Source organism: Saccopteryx leptura, chromosome 6 (assembly GCF_036850995.1).
Source record: "Saccopteryx leptura isolate mSacLep1 chromosome 6, mSacLep1_pri_phased_curated, whole genome shotgun sequence".
Taxonomy (NCBI): Eukaryota; Metazoa; Chordata; class Mammalia; order Chiroptera; family Emballonuridae; genus Saccopteryx; species Saccopteryx leptura.
In genome coordinates this window covers 59878370-59893440 of record NC_089508.1, presented here as the reverse complement: position 1 = coordinate 59893440, position 15071 = coordinate 59878370, and the positions used below count along the sequence as shown (strand labels likewise).

The following is a 15071-nucleotide window of genomic DNA, read 5'->3' as shown; positions in this document are numbered from 1 at the left end:
TTTTAAAAATTAAAATCAATACGAAAATCTATGGTAAAAGTATTTGAAGGATAGGTTTGGTAAATTAATAAACTTGTTTAATCTTTTTTTTTTGTATGGGAAGCTCATTAGTTCTACTTCAATTTTAAATGATAGCCTTGGTTGTAAATACTGGCTTTTTATCACTTGAATATTTTATGCAAATCTCTTCTAGCCTGAAATGTTTCTGCTGAGAAATCAGATGACCACTTTTTGTGTGCTTCCCCATAGGTAACTGCCTTTCTCTTACTGCTTTTAAGATTCTCTTTCTGTCTTTAAATTTTCCCATTTTAATTATAATGTGTCCTGGTGTGGGAGTCTTCGGGTTCTCTTGTTTGGGACTCTCTGCACTTCCTGGACTTGTGTGTCTTTTTGTTTTACCAGGTTAGGGAAATTTTTGATCATTATTTCTTTCTTCCTTTTTCTTTCTTTCTTTCTTTCTTTCTTTCTTTCTTTCTTTCTTTCTTTCTTTCTTTCTTTCTTTCTTTCTTTCTCTCTTTCTTTCTCTCTCTCTCTCTCTCTCTCTTTCTCTCTCTCTCTCTTTCTCTCTTTCTCTCTTTCTCTCTTTCTTTCTTTCTTTCTTTCTTTCTCTCTTTCTTTCTTTCTTTCTTTCTTTCTTTCTTTCTTTCTTTCTTTCTTTCTTTCTTTCTGTTTACAGAGACAGAGAGAGAGTCAGAGAGAGGGACAGATAGGGAGAGACAGACAAGAGAGATGAGAAGCATCAATTCTTCATTGTGGCACCTTAGTTGTTCATTGATTGCTTTGACTGGGGACAGTGGGGCTACAGCAGAGCGAGTGACTCCTTGCTCGAGCCAGTGACCTTGGGCTCAAGCCAGTGACCATGGGGTCATGTCTATGATCCCATACTCAAGCCAGCGACCCCGTGCTCAAGCTGGTGAGCCCACGCTCAAGCCGATGAGATCATGCTCAAGCCAGCGACCTCGGGTTTTGAACCTAGGTCCTCTGTGTCCCAGTACGACACTATCCACTGCTCCACAGCCTGGTCAGGCTTGGTCATTATTTCTTCAAACAGGTTCTTAGTTCTTTGCTTTCTTCTCCTCTGGTACCGCTATGATGTGGATATTGTTACATTTCATGTTATACCAAAGGTCCCTTAAACTATCCTAATTTTAAAAAATTATTTTTCTTTTAGCTGCTCTGATTGGGTGTTTCAGTCTTTCATACGACTGATTCAATCCTCTGCTTCATCCAACCTACTGTTTTCTCCTCCCAGTGTGTTCTTCATTTCTGGCTGGCTCTTTTTTTATGGTTTCTATGTTCTTTTTCATGCTATTGAGCATTCTCATAACCATTGCTTTGAACTCTATAGCTGATAATTGCTTGTCTCCATTTCATTTAGCTCTTTTTCTGGAGATTTCACCAGTTCTTTCATTTGGGGTCTGTTTCTTTGTCTTCTCATTTTGGCTGCCTCTGCATTTGTTTCTGTGTTTTAGGTATATCTGCTATGACTCCCAATTTTCCTGGGGTGTCCTTATGTAGTAGGTGTCCTATAGGGTCTAGTGATAAACTCTCCTTGATCACCTGAGTTGGGTGCTCCTGGAATATCCCTTGTGTGGGTTATATAAGCCCTTCTGTTGTAACTGAGTCTTTATTTATTTATTTATTTTTTACAGAGACAGAGAGTGAGTCAGAGAGAGGGATAGACAGGGACAGACAGACAGGAATGGAGAGAGATGAGAAGCATCAATCATTAGTTTTTCATTGCTTGTTGCAACACCTTAGTTGTTCATTGATTGCTCTCTCACATGTGCCTTGACCGCAGGCCTTCAGCAGACCGAGTAACCCCTTGCTGGAGCCAGCGACCCTGGGTTTCAAGCTGGTGGGTTTTTCCTCAAACCAGATGAGCCCGCACTCAAGCTGGTGACCTCGGGGTTCCGAACCCGGGTCCTTTGCATTGCAGTCCGATGCTCTATCCACTGCGCCACCGCCTGGTCAGGCTGTAACTGAGTCTTGATTGCTATTGGCCATTTGTTGTGAGATCAACTCTCAGGCTGGCTGATGGTGAGACTCAACCCTAACCACAGCATGCAAGCTGCTGTGCAGGTGCTGACCACACGAAGCAAACACGACCTCAGCAGAGTTTGGTGCCTACCAAGATCTCCCTTTGTATATACCACTTGAGAAGCTTATAGGATCCTGCTCTGATATCGTCTGCAGCTGACCACTGGGTGTGTTGGTTCTGGGCCTCTTAGGAGGGACCCTGGCACAGGCCAATGTAAGATGATGCCTATGACTATCCCTGGGTCACCTGTTTGGAGCTACAAAGTGATCCACAGTTGTGGCTGTCCCTGCTGAGCCTGGGTGTATATGAAAAGAACCAAGCTGTGCACCAATGCCAGCTTTTGCCAGCATCAAGCCCAGGGGCAGGTCAGCAAAAATCCCACAAAGTACCCTGAGATCCACTTCCACCTGCCTTCCCATGCTACCTGCCTGTTAGTCTCAGTCACTGAAAGAGCCTCTGGCTGTACTCAAGTTGCATGAGGTAGGTTCCCAGTGAGTCATCAGGTAGGGGTGAGTGGTATCCATCAGGTTTATATAAGTTCAAACATGGTGCCTGTGCTAGGTCTGAGACCTCTCAGCAAATGTCCCCAGCTATACCAAGTCTAAGTGCCACCTGCTGGGTGCTTGCACATCTTCGTTTTGGGGTGGGGTCTCAGAGAGTCATCAGTTTGAGGCCAGCAGAGTTTATCAGGCCCAAACAGACCAAGATTCGGCCATGTGAAGGAAGGCTCTGCTCTGTTCAGATGTATAAGGGAAAAATGGCTTTGTCTTAGAGGCACACAACTTAGTCTGTCCCAGATGTTGCTGGGAAGAGATGGAATTCAGCAGGGTGAGGCTGCTGGGGGTTGGGAGCGTGGGGCTAGTGGGTCTCCTGTGAGAGTATGGCTACCCGTCAGGCTTTGGGGATGGTAGGGGCTGTGGCCCTCACCCCAGAGCCACACCATTCAGTCTATTTATTTATTTATTTATTTATTTTACAGAGAGAGAGTCAGAGAGAGGGACAGATAGGGACAGACAGACAGGAACGGAGAGAGATGAGAAGCCTCAATCATCAGTTTTTCATTGCGACACCTTAGTTGTTGCTTTCTCATATGTGCCTTGACCGTGGGCCTTCAGCAGACCGAGTAACCCCTTGCTCGAGCCAGCGACCTTGGGTCCAAGCTGGTGAGCTTTGCTCAAATCAGTTGAGCCTGCGCTCAAGCTGGCGACCTTGGGGTCTCGAGCCTGGGTCCTCCGCATCCTAGTCCGACGCTCTATCCACTGCGCTACCGCCTGGTCAGGCCCACTCAGTCTATTTAAAAATTTGCCCTAACCTCAGCAGGGTGGAGCTGCTAAGAGTTAGATGGGGTGGTCCCTTCCCCCAGAAGCCCAGAGAGTAGGGCTATCAGATTTCATATGAGGGGGAAACACCAATCAAGTTTCCCCCTGGGAAAGCTGGGGGAATTGCCCCCACCTCAAAACCATACAGTTCAGTCATGACACACTCCTGAGTCGGCCAAGACCCAGAGGCGGATTAAACCATGCGCACACCTGACTCAAGCCCTGGGCTCCAACTTCTGAAGGGCCCCACAACACCCCAACTTTGCACTTTTTTCTAATGACAGCAATTTGGTTTCATATGTACAATTTTAACATTAATAGTACATAATATTTTTTATTTATTTTAAAATATGGTTAACATGTATTTTTATTTTCCCTTTCTCTTTTTTTTTAAGGGGCCCAATATTTTCTTCTGTGCCCAGGGCCTCAACTGACCTTAATCCTCTTCTGCTGAGACTTCTACACCCTAGCCAAGCAGCTGACTCCAGAGCAGGGGGTAAGCTCTGCAAGGTGACAGAGAGATAGTCCAGAAAGTGGGGTTTGTATTGCTTTCCTTCAGGCTGTTGTTGCAGGGAAGGGAGTGCACCACCAAGACAGATGTCATCTGCTGTGTGGGAGAGGGACTCAGCACAGGGATCCTCGTCGCTGTCCCTTCAGCTCTCTCCCCAGAGCCACAGTACCCAGAATCTCTTTATGGGACTCTAATCCGCTCTGCCCTCCCTCTGCACAGGGTGAGTGGCTGTGCTCTTTTAAGAGGGTGCCTATGTCTCAAGCAGACTCCTGTCTTTCCCTGATAGACAGAAATTCTGCTGCTTTTCACAGCCAGATGTTATGTGGACCTGTTTCCTGGCTCTGGTGCTCTGCGCTGCAGAGCCCAGCTGGGGATTTAGACCCCATGCTTTTTAGGGGGAACCTCCATCCCACAGCTGAGATATCCCTAGACCAGGGGTCCCCAAACTTTTTACACAGAGGGCCAGTTCACTGTCCCTCAGACCGTTGGAGGGCTGGACTATAAAAAAAACTATGAACAAATCCCTATGCACACTGCACATATCTTATTTTAAAGTAAAAAAACAAAACGGGAACAAATACAATATTTTAAAAAAAGAACAAGTAAATTTAAATCAACAAACTGACCAGTATTTCAATGGGAACTATGCTCCTCTCACCGACCACCAATGAGAGAGGTGCCCCTTCCGGAAGGCGGGGGCCGGATAAATGGCCTCCGGGGGCCGCATGCGGCCCGTGGGCCGTAGTTTGGGGACCCCTGCCTTAGACCCTGAGCTACCACCTCTGGGAGCGGGGCCAGCCCTTTTGCATCTCTGTCCTTCCTACCAGTTTCCATGTGCTTTCTTTTGTAAATATATACCTTGATTGTAAGACTTTTATTTTCAGCTAGTCTTCAATTGTTTTTTCAGGATGATTGTTCTATAATTTACTTGTAATTCCAGTTTGGTCTTGAGAGGAAGGGAGTGTAGCTTCCACCTATTCCACCGCCATTGTGAATTCCCTCCAAATCTAGTATTATGTTTTCATAAGTTACTTCAATACAACCCAGGATGACTTTGCTTTCTTATGCACACTAGCACTTATCTAAGTTAAGCATAGATAACACTTCTTTAGTTTACAGTACCAGAAAAAATCTTTTACTGTTTTATGCTTTCCCTCCTGGTTGTGCCTTAATTATAGTTACTTTTTAAAATCCTTGCGAGAGAGACATCATCAAGCTCATAAGCAAAACATAATATTATTATGTTTTATATGGAGAATTAACCAACATATGAAAGGACATTACTAGTAAAAACAAATTAGTCAATTACAGTTTACTCAATGCACAAGAAAAATCCATTCTTTTTACATCAAAAAGGGGAAAAAAGGATTTTCTTAGTTCTAAGATGTTACTACTATCAACAAAGAAAAGCCATAAAATAACGTACGTATATTGTGTAAATTTTTAGTAGGTTATTAAGAGAATAATGTCCCAAGGTGTGAACCCCACCTTTGCTCAATGTAAAGTTTTTCTTATTTCATGAAACACTTTCAGAAAGGAAACGGATATGGTGATGATGTAATTAACGGCAGGATTTAGAATGATACATTGTGCTCTTCATTTCTTTACAACCTCAACAGTACATGCACGCAGACACTATTTTCTCCTATCTTGAAAATGTCCACTTGGTACTAGAAACCTCTCTATTGATCTTATTTTTCATCTTCCTCCAATGACAAACTTTTCTAACAAGTGACCCACACCTGCTCTTGCATTACTGTACCAGTTAATCTTTTTTTTTTAACCACAATAATCTGATAACTAAAAAAAAAAAAAATACTCGTGTAAGTCACCAGTGACCTTCACTAAATTTTCCTGACTTCCTTTTCACTAAATTTTTCTGATAGGACTTGTCACTTTGAATCTTTCCACCTGGAACTTCTCTGACATTGTGCTTATTCTTATGTCTCTGGTTTGTCCTCATTGTTCCTCTTTCTGGTCCCTATACATGACCATTCTTTACAGGTCAATCCTTTGACATCTTATTAGTAGTGAGGAACACTGTGTGACATGTGACAGTCCTCACAATGAATCTTGACACTCCACTGAGGTACAAGCCTTGGTGGAGAACTGCTGACTGTAAGATAAAGCGCTCACTCTTTATCCACCCTGCAGGGCTCACCACGTTCTTGCCGTGCTTTCCAGCCTTTTTACAAATATCACTTTTTTATTTTTCTTAGTGAATTATTTATTTATTTATTTTTATTTTTACTTTTTGCAGAGACAGAGAGAGAGTCAGAGAGAGGGATAGACAGGGACAGACAGACAGGAACAGAGAGATGAGAAGCATTAATCATTGGTTTTTTTCGTTGCGCGTTGCAACGCCTTAATTGTTCATTGATTGCCTTCTCATACGTGCCTTGACTACAGGCCTTCAGCAGACCGAGTAACCCTTTGCTCTAGCCAGCGACCTTAGGTCCAAGCTGGTGAGCTGGCGACCTCGGGATCTCGAACCTGGTCTTCCACATCTCAGTCCGACACTCTATTCACTGATCCACCACCCGGTCAGGCCACATATCACTTTTTTAAAGCATTTTTTAAAAATTTATATATTTATTTTGTGACAGAGACAGAGAGAGTCAGAGAGGGACAGACAGGAAGGGAGAGAGATGAGAAGCATCAATTCTTTGTTGTGGCACCTTAGTTGTTCATTGATTGCTTTCTCATATGTGCCTTGACCGGGGTGCTACAGCAGACCGAGTAACTACTTGCTCGATCCATTGACCTTGGACCCAAGCTGGTGAGCTTTGCTCAAACCAGATGAGCCTGTGCTCAAGCTGGCACCTTCAGGGTCTCGAACTTGGGTCCTTCGCATCCCAGTCTGACACTCTATCCACTGCACCACTGCACCACCGCCCGGTCAGGCTGCACATATCATTTTTGACCTATACAAGCCCTTGCCCTTTACTTAGATGAGTCTGCTTACTGGCCTCATAGATGTACTACACATCTTGTCTTCATGACTAGGGGTGGTGCTGTGACACAGGTAGGACCAGAACTCAGCTAGGCAAGGAATCACTTAAAAAACGTTCTCCACAGTATCTAGCACACTATACTACATAGGTTATTTGTATTTAATGACTGGTTGGTGAATAGTATGACATCTATCAAGTTTATAAAATTGCTCTCTTTGATGAACTATTTTTTTCATAACCTTTGCTAGTATAAAATCATAGCTTTTAAATTAAAGTAATACAAAAAATCTGTTTTCTGTAGTGAGTCATTATCAAATGACTGAAAAAATAGTTCTTTGAAATTTTTTCTACAGATAAATAGTGTAAGAGTTGGAGACACTAGGGTACACTTATATCATTGTGCACTAGATGTCATCCCCTCAGATTCTAAACAAATCACCTGGGCAGGAAAAAAGGAAGAGTCAGAAATGGGGAGTCATGCATCTGATTAAAGGCTACTATTAAACTTCAGGATTCCTACTGAGGAATTCAATTTGAAAGAGCTGCAGTTATTTGTCTCCTGGTTAATGGATCTTTTTAAATTTGGGTTTTACTTATGTTAATTTGTAAGATTTTTGAGAAGAAAATTAAAAAATCAACCTAAATAGAAGGGTGTATATAGGTGACAATGGCCCCTCACTTCTCAACTCCTCTCCTTCCCTACCCTTGACAGTGATGGAGTCTTGTGGCAACTAAAGCATTAAAGTAATGCTTTGAAGGCCAGCAGAAGTAGCAGGAGGGAGTTTACTGTTTTATCAATGCTCTACTCTGAGGAATATAAGGATCTACTGTCACCCTCCTGGGAAGCCAGGCATGGGTGCCCTGAGGTTCTGAGTCGACAGGGAGTGGCAGGGTAGAGCTGGACCTGGGGAGAGAGTGGAATAGGAAGCAGAGAGGGGAAATGAGACAGAGGGTCTTTCATGTGCCCACCTGAGATGTGCGCCCTACCCAGGCAAGAAACATTTGAACTTTTCTCAGGACTCCATGATGGGCTCTGTGTTTGAATGTTTCAACTTGACTGTAACACCTGCACACCCTTCCAGACATAGTGGCAAGTTACATATGTTTCAAATATATTTTCGTGGCAAAACATTCCTGGGAAACTGAGTGATACTGTTATCACCATGACATAGGATTCAATTCTATCTGTCTGTCTGTCTGTCTGTCTGTCTCTCTCTCTCTGTGTGTGTGTGTGTGTATTTACTAAGTGCATACCATGTGATAGGCAGTGGGAAGCGAAGGGAGAAAAGGAAAGAATGATCATTGTAATAAAGGGATGCTGTTAGTTTCCATCTTCACATCACAGGTCTCAAGGTCACGAACTCTCCTTAGCACAATGGCAGTTTCACATGTGGCTGTGATTATTTCATTAATGTGTCTCAGGCTGTAGGCTTTATGAGAGCAGAGAGCCGTTCTTGTCTTCTTCTTCTTCTTCTTCTCCACCATTATGCCTTTGCTTAGAGCAGGCACAGTTTCTAGAATTTGGCGGGCATCCAATAAATACTGTTGTATGAATAAATGTTAGGGATGCACGAACCTTTTGTAGACGGGTGTATTAACCTGTTGTATAGGCGTGGAAACAGCCATAGAATAGCCAAGACCACACAGAAATAACTGCTGGAGAGAGGATTCCAAAAGAGTTCAGCCTGACTCCACAATCCAGGGTCTTTCTAACACGTCAAGCTCCTTCCCCTGGGCTGAGGGGTTTATGCTAGTGGGGGAGCCAGATAGGAAAACCTCCACTGGGTAAATACTAGCGACACGATAGCGGTATGAACAGGAGGCAGTGAGGCTGACAAAGGTGGGGGTCCCCAACTCTGCTGGAATTAAATCCCGCCCACCAAGAGGAAGCAAAATTGGATTTTGAAGTGGATTGACTTGTAAACCTTGTTTAAACTCCAAATACGGAGGACGGTGGAAAGAGTTAGGACGCCCTGAGAGGGAGGATGAGGTGGAAGGGAGGAGGATGGGATGAAAGAAATAGGGGAGGTGGCAGTTCTTTCCTGAGTTGTGTCTGTTGCGGGAGGCACAATCCTTGGTCCCCGAGGCGGGTATCAAGGTGTTTCATAAAATAACACTTGGCAGCCACGAAGGGTTAGTTCACCTGCACAGGTGGGGGGCGTCGACGCCGAGCTGTTTCCCAGATGGTGGCCGAATAACTTCTCCCATTTTGGAAGGACGGGTGGAAATAAATAACGCTTATTTGTGGGAAAGAAGTCTTGTAAATAAGGGACGTTAGCTCGGAGGAGAATTACGGTGCAATCACCATGGCTATTATCTTAATCAGGCACCATTTCAACACCTCTCCCTTCAAGTCAACCAGCTCTACAACAGGATTTATTTTCCAATAAGCGAAATCCCCGCCCGCCAACTCCGGGCCGCTGTGCTGAGAGCGCAGTGGGAAACAACAGCGACGGCGAGAGGCTATTTTGGGTGTGGGAGCGCAGAAGGAGGAGGGGCGGCGCCGCGGGGCTGGGCGCTGGTGCGCGGGGAAAGCCTCCAGCTCGGGCTGCCACGGCAACCGCGTCCAGGCAACGCGCCCGGAAACGGCTCGGGCTGCGCGCTGCTGCTCGCGCCCCCCGGGAGCCGCGAACTCGGCCGGGCCGCGCGCCGGGCCAGGCGGCAGGCGCGCGCTGATTGGACGGCACTCCCCGCGGCGCGGGCCCGCAGCCGGGCTCCCCGCACAGCCCGCACCAGCGGCCACCGCACCCAGCCGCGCCCGCGAGGACCTGGGGAGCCGCGACGCGCCCGCCCCACCGCGAGGGTGAGTCCCGCGCCCCGGGCCCCTGACTGGGCACCCTGCAGTACTCGGCGGTGAAAGCTTCCTGGGACTGTCGATGACCTTGGGGCAACCCCCGGGGAGATAGGCTTGGGGGACACAGAGAGACGCGCGTGGCCCATGTGACATGCTGCTGGCGAGCGGGTTTAACTGCATGCTGACGCGCAGAAATGAAGTTGGGCACAGAGTGCAACGGGCATTGCATTTTTGCGGGGGCTGAGGAGAGGTTGCATGCTAGCAAACCAACAGAACCCCCGAGGGTCTGTTTGGAGAGACTGGAGTGGTGCATAGATTGCCTCGGAGGTAGTGGTAAGTCAGCCGTCCCACTACTCAGAGTGAGTGACCTTGGACAGGTCAAGCTCCCCCACACTCCTCTCCACCGTCGTTAAAAGGAGAGTCTTGGGTTCTTTGCAGTTACACAGTGCTGTTTGTGCCATTGTAGTGTGAGAAGACAAAGGGCCCCAAAGTACTGGCTTTGCAGGTACAGCATATGCAAGGCTTTACCATGCATATTCTACTAGGGTTTCCATTAACTGGCTCTCAAGTGGCAAGAAATGTTATAGTCTTATGGAAGATTATGGAGAGAATGCAGTGGGTGGTCCAGAGAGTGGCTTCTTAAGATGCCCAGGTTAAAACCCCTAGAGTACTCTAAAGTCATGAACAAAATCAGGGTTAATACTCCTGAGTTCTTTCCCGTAGTTAATCTAATAGGAAACTTTGTATTTGAACAGGTAAAATCAAACCCAATAGTGGCAGGCAGCAGCAAATTGAGTCATTTTTTTCAATATGCATGAGGTTTTGTGTGTGTGTGTGCGTGCGTGTGTGTGCGTGTGTGCGCGTGTGTGTGCGTGTGTGTGTGTGTGTGTGTGTGTGTGTGTGTGTTGTGCGGGAGCACCCGGCTGCGATCACGCCCTCATCTTATTTTCTGTGTATGTCAGTGTTAGGAATTATTTCATAGAACTAACCAGAAATAATGCTAGAATGATTAGAATCCACAGAAGTGCAGCTCGCTCAGAAGCAGGGGCAAATATTTGCAGCTTGCTTGCTCTTCAGTAAGAGTTGGGTTTGTGAAAGTAAATATATTCTTTATTGAAAACCATCCCTAGGATTTTCACATGTCTTGGCATTTAGGGCCCTGACATGGTGTGTGTGTGTGTGTGTGTTTGAAGGGTGCTTCTGAGAGCCAGTAGGTTGTGACACCTCTTCTATTTTTAGCATTGGCTGGTGCTAAAAAGAAAGGCTCCTTTCTATATTCTCAGTTTACACACTTCCCTTTTCCAAGGTCCCTCTCACGGCCCTGGGGTTGCCCCTTCTGTCTGGCTGCTCTGAGGCTATGTTTGATGTTCATTCCAGTCTGATTTCATCTGTATAGAAGTGCGGGTTGAGAAGACAATATTTTCAGTGTTAATGAGTAAGCTTCTGCAAACTTGTTTATTTGAGGATTTAATAATCTTTAATGGATTACATGTTAGAAATCTGATGGCATCCAAATAGAAAAATTCTTACTGCCCAGGAATTCAACCACTAAACCTGCAAACCCTTAATGAATCGCACTTTATTACACTAGGAACCCTCATGAACTATTATTCTGCCTTTGTCTGTAGGCTACCAGCCTGTGTGCCTTCAACCTGCCTTTCAGCCACTTGTTTCTTACATCCTGCAGCCATACTCCTCTCCTATATTTTCATTTTTCTGAGGCTGGGCCCATCTCCTGTCCCTCCCTGAGCACAAGGGCCCTCTCTCATCTCACTGGAGCACGGATGGGGCTTCCCCCTGCTTCTCAGTGTTACCTCCATCCAAACTGTGAGCCCGTCACTAACAAAGTCTTCTCTTTAGAAGATCATGCTGTCTGCGCTCCACGCCATCCTTCTTGTCTTCTGGATCAGTGCTTGCCAAACCTGGTGGCTCCTCAGAATTACCGGGAGCATTTTGAAAAACGTGGCTCTTTAGACTCACCCAAAAACACCAAATTAGAATCATCAGAGTAGGCAAGGCCTATCTATGAATCCTTATTTTAAAAACAAATCCAGAAAGGAGGAAGACAGTTCCCTGGGTGACTCTGATGTACATACACCCAGGTTTGGGAATCACTTCACTTGATGCTACAAAAAAGTAACAAACGTGAGCAACTCACTTGGTTCTCTTTTCCGCCTTGTCTCTTGCCACTGACTTCAGGGTATATATTGAGGCCCTATTAATTCATTGAGCTTGAAGTTCCTTAAGGTCCTCAACATCAATTTCCATGGCTTTCATTTCCGCTTCAATCACTTACATCTTGTTCAGTCTTGGGAATTTTCCTACCATTAAGATCTGGACTTCAACTTGGACTTCAGGCTGTTGCTGCGTTTCCCCACCTACTGCACCAAGTTTCAACCATCACTGGAGACTCGGGTCCTTTAATTGCTCGCCGTTCACTCACTTTTGTGGCTCCATTTCTCCACTTGGAGCTCATATGTTGCCAGCCATTCCAGTGCTGTCTGCAATCCCAGAATCTTTTGTCCTAACACGTTGGACTTCTCATATTCCAGTCCTTGATCCAAAATCACCCTCATTATCTGCTTTTTCTTCTCTCAGCCTGCCAAGTTATCTAGAAGAAAGTCACAAAAATGTTCAAACTGATTCCATTCAAAATATATGCTGGCTCTATCTACTCTAATTTTACCTGGGTCTTGTTTTTCTATGTAAAAAAAAAAAAAATCACTTTTAAAAATTAACTCCAGGCTGCATTCTTTTAGAGGTTATGCCAGACTTTTCCATTCGTTCTCCTTTTAGTCAGTGTCCTTTCAGGAGAGAGCCTTTTTCATTGAGAAGATTAAGGATGTCCACTTCCCAGTGTGGCCCCTCTATCTACCTCAGTGTTAGCTCCCAGTGTACCCTCCTCACCACCCCAAACAGTTTCCTTTGCCCATTTTTGTCCTCCTTTATTTTCTATGTCTAAGAACAGCGTCTCTCACTCCCCTCCCCCAAATTAACGCACATACACTCCACACTGTCCAATCTCTGGGCTCTTCCCTTCCTTCTTGCCTCTTTTGGAGACTTGCTTCCATTTGTTACTCCCCTTTTTCGGTTCCTTTGGTCCCTTCTCACCAGGCCCCAACCCTCCCCCACCAAGTATTTCAGTCATCATTCTCACAATGAAAGAAATCGTGCTAGAGTCCCAGCTCTGTCCAACAGAGCTTTCGGTAAGGATGCAAATATTTTAGGTCACCTCGGTCCAGTATGGGAGTCACTAGCCCCCATAGGACTACCAAGCACGTGAAATGTGGCTAAGTGTGACCGAAGAACTGAATTTCTAATTTTTGTCAATTTTAAATTAATTCAGACTCAGTTTAAATAGTCACACAGGGCTGAGGGCTCCTGTATGGGGCAGCTCCGTTCTGTACTCTGCCACTGTGTGAATTGTCCTCAGGTCTCCTCTCGTCGACTGCCCACTCGTTTCTCTGGCCTTCCCCTCCCCTCTCTGTTGAAACTGCTTTCTTATAGGGCTCCCATGGAGGGGTCCTGGTGCAGAGCTGAGGCCTCTCCCCAGCTGGATTTTGGCCCTCTTGTCTGCTGCCCGCAGTCACCTTCCTCCCGAGCCTTTTTCTTGGCTCTGGTTTTCCAGATGCAACTCACACCTCATTTATCTTCTTCATTCTTCTGACTTCTGAATGTGAGATTATGTGGGATTCTGAAAGTCTTTTTCTTTTCTTTTTTAAATTTATTGATTTGAAAGAGAGAGAAAGAGGGAGAAAAATTAGTTTGTTATTTTACTTATTTATGCATTCATTGGTTGATTCCTGTATGTGCCCTGACTAGTGATTGAACCTGCAACCCTGGGTTATCAGGATGACACTCTAACCAACTGAGCTTCCCCTGTCAGGCTCTTGGGGGCCCCTTCTCACTTCCTTTCCTCTCAGCCAACATTGGTTGCTAATGGACACTTAGTTACCTGGTGCCATACCGGGCACTGTGGTTCTCACTTGTATTATGTCCTTTAATCCTCACTCCCATTCTGTGAGGCAGAGAGACAGCCTCATCATTGCTGTTATGTAGGTGAAGAAATTGAGGCCAAGAGAAATGAGAACAACTTAAGTAAGTCACCAGTTGTGAAGGAGCAGACCTGGGGACGGAGTTCTAGCAATACGTGTGACCTCAGAGCCCTGCTTTTACCCAGTTTTGCCTGGCTCCCAGGTGCCTCCAAATCTCCATACCTGGCTCTGCCCTCTCCCAGATTCCATTCGGAGTCTGACACCCAGGAGCCAGACTGTTTTGTCTCTAAACAGCTCCCCTTTCCTAGCTTCCTGAATCATTTTTCCTTTTAAAACTTTTTATTTTGAAATAATTCTGATTTGCAGAGAAGTGCCAAGAATAATTAAAATGATTCCCATATACCTTTTGTCCAAATTCTACAAGTATTAACTATTTTACCACACTTGCTTTGTCCTTCTAACTCTGTCACATTCTCTCTCTTCACACGCACGCATGCACACGTGCATACATATATGGACACGTGCATGTGCTTGTAATTTTTCTTGAACCATTTCAGAATTAGCTGTGGACATGATCCCCTTTACCTTCCCACTTCAAATACTTCACTGTCTATGTCCTAAAAAAACAAGGACATTTTCTTGCATAAGAAGCATCCAAAATCGAGAAATGGACATTGATTCTGTACCGTTATCTAATGTACAGACTTTACTCAAGTGTCACTGATAGCCACAATAATGCCTTTTATAGCAAAGGGGGATAAATATTTTTCTAGATGGTCTCTCCTTGGTCCGGATGCAATCCAAGATCCTGTGCCGTATTGATTGTCGTGCCTCTTTAGTTTCCTGTCGTCTAGTGGGTTCCTCAGTCGCTGTTTGTCTTCCATGACCATGACACTTTAGAAGGGTACAGGTAGGTTATTTTGTAGAGTACCCTTCAGCCTGGGTTTTTTCTGGTGTTTTCTTATGCTGGATCCATTATTAGGGAGGCATCTAACCGGGGAGGTACCGCGTCCATCTCAGTGCATCCTTCATGATTTTCGAGCTGGCGTTCTTCTCTCTGTAACCTGCTCTCGATCACTTGGGTTATTCTGACTTTTCTCCTCTTCTTCACACTCCCACATCCAGTTGGTCACTGCATGTTGAGGTGTGGTGCCTCTCACACAATCGCCTTCAAAATGTCGCTTCTTTTCCAGTCTTACTGTCTCTAACTGTTGTGGAGTCACGGGCTCTGAGCACGATCCTAGTGACTGTCCCAACTTCTGTCTTTCACTGTGCACCAGCAGGAACCCGTGTACCCAGGCATTTTCACGAGTCAGTACTTCCTCTGTTTCGTCTTCCCTCCACGCTTTCTCATCTACCCGGCAAGTACCTAAGCTCCCCCCTTTGAATATCCAGCTCAGACACCTGCTTCTCAAATGCTTTTCCTGATGGCCCCATTCAACTGAACCTGACTTCCG

The 15071-nt window shown here is 45.4% G+C and overlaps 1 protein-coding gene across 2 annotated transcripts in view; it reads left to right on the top strand.

Annotated features, from left to right (window-relative positions):
* Positions 1-9468: 9468 nt before the first annotated feature.
* The window catches only part of FAM81A (family with sequence similarity 81 member A), a 106622-nt gene continuing 101019 nt past the window's right edge, over positions 9469-15071 (top strand). For both annotated transcript variants that reach the window (XM_066343159.1, XM_066343160.1), the window contains exon 1: positions 9469-9628. The gene's annotated coding sequence lies outside the window, so the exon portion shown is untranslated. The remainder of the gene's footprint in view (positions 9629-15071) is intronic.